This window comes from Phyllobates terribilis, unplaced genomic scaffold (assembly GCF_046119375.1).
Source record: "Phyllobates terribilis strain yellow unplaced genomic scaffold, ASM4611937v1 Scaffold_5__5_contigs__length_657084704, whole genome shotgun sequence".
Taxonomy (NCBI): Eukaryota; Metazoa; Chordata; class Amphibia; order Anura; family Dendrobatidae; genus Phyllobates; species Phyllobates terribilis.
The window spans coordinates 155213672-155220898 of NW_027362765.1; the positions used below are offsets into that span (position 1 = coordinate 155213672).

The window sequence follows — 7227 nt, forward strand, 5'->3', positions numbered from 1 at the left end:
CATCATAACCTCCCTATATCCTCCTCCTATTACTCCATATAACCTCCCTATATCTCCTCCTGTTACTCCATATAACCTCCCTATATCTCCTCCTATTACTCCATATAACCTCCCTATATCTCCCCCTATTTCTCCATATAACCCTCCCTATACCTCCTCCTATTACTCCCCATAACCTCCCTATATCTCTCCTATTACTCCATATAGCCTCCCTATCTCCTCCTATTACTCCATATATCCTCCCTATATCTCCTCCTATTACTCCATATAACCTCCCCTATATCTCCTCCTATTACTCCATATAACCTCCCTATATCTCCTCCTATTACTCCATATAACCTCCCTATATCTCCTCCTATTACTCCATATAACCTCCCTATATCTCCACCTATTACTCCATATAACCTCCCTATATCTCCTCCTATTACTCCATATAACCTCCCTATATCTCCTCCTATTACTCCATATAACCTCCCTATATCTCCTCCTATTACTCCATATAATCTCCCTATATCTCTTCCTATTATTCCATATAACCTCTCTATATCTCCTCCTATTACTCCATATAATCTCCCTATATCTCCTCCTATTACTCCATATAACCTCCCTATATCTCCTCCTATTACTCCATATAACCTCCCTATATCTCCTCCTATTACTCCATATAACCTCCCTATATCTCCTCCTATTACTCCATATAATCTCCCTATATCTCCTCCTATTACTCCATATAATCTCCCTATATCTCCTCCTATTACTCCATATAACCTCCCTATATCTCCTCCTATTACTCCATATAACCTCCCTATATCTCCTCCTATTACTCCATATAACCTCCCTATATCTCCTCCTATTACTCCATATAATCTCCCTATATCTCTTCCTATTATTCCATATAACCTCTCTATATCTCCTCCTATTACTCCATATAACCTCCCTATATCTCCTCCTATTACTCCATATAACCTCCCTATATCTCCTCCTATTACTCCATATAACCTCCTCTATATCTCCTCCTATTACTCCATATAACCTCCCCTATATCTCCTCCTATTACTCCATATAACCTCCCCTATATCTCCTCCTATTACTCCATATAACCTCCCTATATCTCCTCCTATTACTCCATACACATGTCCATAACTCATTGCCATCATCTCTCTACATACAGTATTTTCTTCCCATTGTAAACTCTTTAGCTCTCTGGGTTGCTCCTTATGACCTCCACATGGTCTTCTTCATTCTGTGATGCTCCATGTACACGTTCCTCCTACTGATCTGTGTGACATCGGAGAGTAAACATAAGTGGGTTTCAAGTATCTCTGTTGTCAGCTCCCCAATACAGGAGGTGTAGGGTCTGGGCTGCTTAGGATCACACTGGTGTAAGATGGCGGACTGGAGGAACTGGGAGGGTAAAGGAAAGGCTTGGCTGTAACCTAGAAATGGGGAAATAAAAGTTGTAATGCTGAGACACATTTCCATACACACAACACTGAGAGTCTAGCAACTAATCTCCACCAAACTGTAATAAATCATTTATAGTGGACAATTTTGATGGTAGAGATCACCTTTAAGGCCACGTTCACACGTTCAGTATTTGGTCAGTATTTCACATCAGTATTTGTAAGCCAAAACCAGGAGTGGTGATAAATACAGAATTGGTGACGTGTTTCTATTATACTTTTCCTCTGATTGTTCCACTCCTGGTTTTGGCTTACAAATACTGAGGTAAAATACTGACCGAATACTGAGCATGTGAACGTGGCCTTATAATGTATATACTGTATACTGGTGAGCTTCTTCTGGCGAATCCCTATACACATGTTACAAATCCTTACACGCTCTTCTGATTGCATGTTAAGAGTTCCTAGTTAAAAGGATCGCACAGAACTAGAAAACACATGGCTGCATTCTTCCAAAAACAGCGCCACACCTGTCCATGGGTGTGTCTGGTATTGCAATTCAGCTATATTGAAGTAAATGGGACTAAGCTGCAATACCACACACAACCTGTAGACTGGTGTGGTGCTGTTTTAGAATAAAGCAGCCCTGTTTTTCTAATCCTTGACAATTCCTTTAAGGCACGCTGTGACTTACCTCCTCGTATGGTGGTGGCGCACCCATGTTTATAAGAGGTGTCTCCCGTGGTGATGGCGGTGTAGAACGAGTTCGGAAACGACAGACATTATTACAGATACCACAAAGGCACAGGACTGAGAACACGATCAGCATGCAGATGAAGAGCGGCCTGCAGAAGGAAAGGATAAGATGTGTCACCAATAAATAATGCACAGATTTAATTACAGCTGAGTTAATGTTCCCTAAATAAAAATGTTGATTTTTCTTCAAAGTTAATTCTGATTTTATCTTATGATAAAAAAAAAAAGTTAAAAACACCAATAGACGGTTTTTACAAAAGAAAATTGCTTGTAGAGAATTTCTTAAAGGGGTTGTCCACTACAGGACAACCCCTTCTTAATGGCTCAGTCTGGTATAGAAAATAAAAAAGTGCTTAGTTGCCTCCACGAATGATGCTTCTTCAGTGATCTCCCCTATGTCTCATAGCAGTCATGAGGCACTGTAATGTCACGTGATCGCTACCGCCAATCAGTGTTCACTGATTGGCAGCAGCCTTGCAGCATTCCTACAGAGCAGCCTATCAGAGGCCACTGATTGGCTGTGTTCAAAATTCACTTGGGAGTAAACTCTGTAGAGATATCTTATTGCGCGAAGACAGTGATTTATTGAGATACACAACAGAGCAGATCCGGAGGGATGAGAATACAGGCAATACAAGAGATGATCGTAGGGATGGCAGAATAAGTGGGTGAGCACTGAAAACTAGGTGCCAGGGGGTTTTGTACCATTTTACATAAGAAGAACAAAGAAACATTGCATTACTTTTTCTTAACCCAATTCATGATCACCAAGAGCAAAATACACCTTCAAACCCTCAGTAGGACTCAATTGTCTATTATAGAATTTTATAGTCACGTTACTATCAATACCCTCAGAAAATGGAAATAGAGGGGTATTCCCATCTCCAAGATCCTATCACAATATGTAGTAGGTATAATAATAATATTAGCAAATACCTCCAATTAGAAATGTAGTATAGTTCTTCTGATTCGTTATGTCGCTTACCCCATGTGCAGGGCATTGCAGTAGCTTAGATATCCATAGTTACGACAACTCATAGTGACAGTTAGTTAGTTGCTAGTGGTCATAGGGGCTAGCTCTCACTTGCGATTAAATCGGACGAATGCAATCCGATAAAAAATCTAATTGTATTCGGACCAATTTAGTCCTATGATGTTGTGCTCAGTGGCGTTTTTTTTTCCCCAGCTTTGATTAGATTGTGATCGGGCTGGAAAAAAATCTCAGCATGCTGCGATTGCATGCTGGATTCGGATCGCACGCACCCATATAAACCTATGGGTGCCTGTGAAACATCGCACTGCACTCGGATATCACCCGAGTGCAGTGCAATTCCCACCGATGCCAGCAACAGAGGAGATGGAGAAATTGATTTCTCCATCCCCTCCGCAGCTGTGCTGCGATCTTCTCTGTGCGAGGGGATCGGTGCACGGAGCACTGACACTCGGATCACGCTCGCAGCAGAGCAGGAGCTGAATGTCATTAGCATATCGCATCCGATGCTATTGCATCAGATGTGATTCGCTAGTGGGACCCCGGCCTAACCATGACTATCTAAGCTACTTTAATGCCCTGCACATGAGGAAAGAGACTAGGAAACGAGGAGAGCTATCAGGTTAAGTAGAATCAAAAGTAAAGACGTCATATGAACGACTGGAGACAATATGGCTGATTATAACTAGGCCTTATGATACACGCACGCCGCTAGGTTCAGATAGGGGCGAGACTGGTTACATGAATTCTTTGGAATCCTGGGGGAACCATTACTCAGGGCGACCATAGACTATGTGCTGCAGCTTCTCTCAGGCACACAGGAGTATTGACCCTCAGTCACAGATACGTAGGTTGTTTCACTTGCTGACCAGACACACTTGACAAGAGTCCTCATAAACGGTAGAACAGTAGCATTTAATAAGAAGCTGCACAGCAGGGCAAGTTAAGTCTTATCAGCAACAGGCTCCAGTGACAAACAGTACAGTTTCCTTAGCAGCACAGCAGTTCACAGTCTTCCCAGTAGTACAGGACAGCACAGTTCCAATGCAAAGGCACATTAATAAACACAGCATTGTTTACAGTACAGTGAGATGGAGGGGGGGGGGGGGTTGCTGAGGGAGATGATCCCTGTGACACTATTTCTTCCAGTCCTTATCTTTCTGCCTGACAATACTCTGCACTGTTAGTTCAGGAACTCTACCTGACCTGTGCTTAGCTTCACTCCTGACTTGAATCCTTTTCACTTGCAGGGGCGCTTCTGTGAGATACAGAACACACACATACCACCTTTCTCTTTGGCTCCAGCCAGACAGTAAAGAACTTCCCCACAATCCCTCTGGGGCTCTGCTAAAACACTCCCCTTCTCCTGTGACTGTGTTAATCCCTCTCGTTGCTGGATGCTTCTGGAGCACAACACTTCCTGTCTAATGTGCTTGTGTTACTTCTAATAGTTGCTGAATGCTTTTAAAGCAACAGCACTACTTCTGCATGTCACACTCTGCAACAGCACTATTTCTGCATGCCACACTTAGCCTCTTATAGGCTAGACACGTGACTTCTGGGAGACACAGTCGCAGAAGCGGCATCAGTCTGAAGGAAAGCATGCACTTTTTTGTCTTCATTAGACTGGAACTTTTAATACAGGATTGTCGAGTGGTGGACAACACCTTTAATACAAACTGATTATGAGAATAGTGCATTAGGTGCTCTGGTGTGGATACATCACCACAAGGCAGCCTGGTGACAACCAGCACATGTACAGTGATGTGGAGCGTACTGGCCTCATCTTCATCTTTAGGCCAGAGCTGCCTTGTTAGGACCAGAAAATATTGAAAAACATGGACAACACATGAAAATAATTCATATGCAAATGAGGCATTAAGTGTTCTGGTGGTAATAGAGCACTTTCCAAGGCTTCTGCCTTTTCATGCTGTTTCCCAAGCAAGCACCAGCCTCTTTATCTTGATTGATATATCACTGTCTGATCTCCTTGCCTCCCTCCGGATATCACGCAGACAGTGAGCTATTAATCAAGCTAAAGAGGCACTAGGCAGAGAAACAACCTCAGGAGGCAGAGACTTCTTATATGCTCTGTCACACCCAGAGAATGTAACACCTTATTTGTATATGAATTAAAATGCTAATTACTCGAGAATGCAGCAAAAGATAGAAGACATAAAGGTTTGATGGATTTACTTTTTAAAAACCTGCACTCATCATGGTTCCCTGCCGACGTTGCAATCAGCACCAGCAGGGACCATGATGAGGGCAGTGGTAGTCTGCTCCCACATTGTCTCTGTGTAAAAATAAGAATAAAGTAATAAAAACCATATACTCACCTCTCCTAGGTGTCCCCCACTGTAATCCATGTGACCGCTGACACAGAGAAGCCGGGGAGAATGAGCCGCTCCGGAGCTGCACTCAAGTGATTGACAGGACACCGCTCCTGAGCTCAGCTTCGGAGCCGCACATTCTCCCCAGCTTTTCTGTGTCTGCGGTCACATGGATTACAGCAGGGGACACCTAGGAGAGGTGAGTATATGGTTTTTATTATTTTATTCTCATCATTGTCCCTGCTGGTGCTGATCGCAGTGCCGGCAGGGAACCATGATGAGTGCAGTGTTCAGTACTGGTGCTTGGGAACAGCACTACCTGTAACGCTGATTTCCAGACGCTGGTCCGTGTGATCCTGATGCGTCACACGGTTGCCACACGTGTGCCACACGGGACATGGATATCTCCAGAACCGGTTTTACCGGTACTGGAGATATACGGAGGTGTGAAACCGGCCTTAGGAGTGTTCTTGTGGACCACGAGCAGTTGGATAAAAAAAGCTAGACATACAGTGGTGTGAAAAAGTGTTTGTCCCCTTCCTGATTTGTTACTCTTTTGCATATTTGTCACACTTAAATGTTTCAGATCACAAAACAAATTTAAATATTAGACAAAGATAGCACAAGTAAACACAAAATGCAGTTTTTAAATGAAGGTCTTTATTATTAAGGGAAAAAGAAATCCAAACCTACAGGACCCTGTATGAAAAAGTGATTGCCCCCTAAACCTAATAACTGGTTGGGCCACCCTTAGCAGCAACAACTGCAATCAAGCGTTTGCGATAACTGACAATGAGTCTTTTACAACGCTCTAGAGGAATTTTGGCCCATTAATCTTTGCAAAATTGTTGTAATTCAGCCACATTGGAGGGTTTCCGAGCATGAACTGCCTTTTTAAGGTCATGCCACAGCATCTCAATCAGATTAAGGTCAGGACTTTGACTAGACCACTATAGAGTCTTAATTTTGTTTTTCTTAAGCCATTCAGAGGTGGACTTGCTGGTGTGTTTTGGATCACTGTCCTGCTGCATAACTCAAGTGCGCTTCAGCTTGAGGTCACTTACAGATGCCCAGACATTCTCCTTTAGGATTTTTTGGTAGACAGCAGAATTCATGGTTTCATTTACCACAGCAAGTCTTCCAGGTCCTGAAGCAGCAAAACAACCCCAGACCATCACACTACCACCACCATATTTTACTGTTGGTATGATGTTTCTTTTCTAAAGTGCTGTGTTACTTCTACGCCAGATGTAATGGCACATACACCTTCCAAAAAGTTCAACTCTTGTCTCGTCAGTTCACAGAGTATTCTCTCAAAAGTCTTGGCAATCATCTAGATACTTTCTGGCAAAACTGAGACGAGTCTTTATGTTCTTTTTGCTCAGCAGTGGTTTTCGTCTTGGAACTCTGCAATGCATGCCATTTTTGCCCAGTCTGCTTGTTATGGTGATTTTCATGAACACTGACCTTAACTAAGGCAAGTGAGGTCTGCAGTTCTTTGGATGTTAATGTGGGGTGTTTTGTGACGAGTCTTGGATGAGTCGTTTCTGCACTCTTGGGGTAATTTTGGTTGGCTGGCCACTCCTGGGAAGCTTCACCACTGTTCCATGTTTTCACCATTTGTGGATAATGGCTCTCTCTGTGGTTCGCTGGAGTCCCAAAGCTTTAGAAATGGCTTTACAACCTTTTCTAGACTGATAGATCTCAATTACTTTGTTTCTTGTTTGTTCCTGAATTTCTTTGG

At 43.0% G+C, this 7227-nt stretch overlaps 1 protein-coding gene across 4 annotated transcripts in view; it reads left to right on the forward strand.

Moving 5' to 3' along the window:
• The window catches only part of LOC141272477 (all-trans-retinol 13,14-reductase-like), a 27921-nt gene extending 25566 nt beyond the window's left edge, over positions 1 to 2355 (forward strand). For all 4 annotated transcript variants that reach the window (XM_073683245.1, XM_073683247.1, XM_073683249.1 and 1 more), the window contains exon 12: positions 2082 to 2355. The gene's annotated coding sequence lies outside the window, so the exon portion shown is untranslated. The remainder of the gene's footprint in view (positions 1 to 2081) is intronic.
• Positions 2356 to 7227: the final 4872 nt, after the last annotated feature.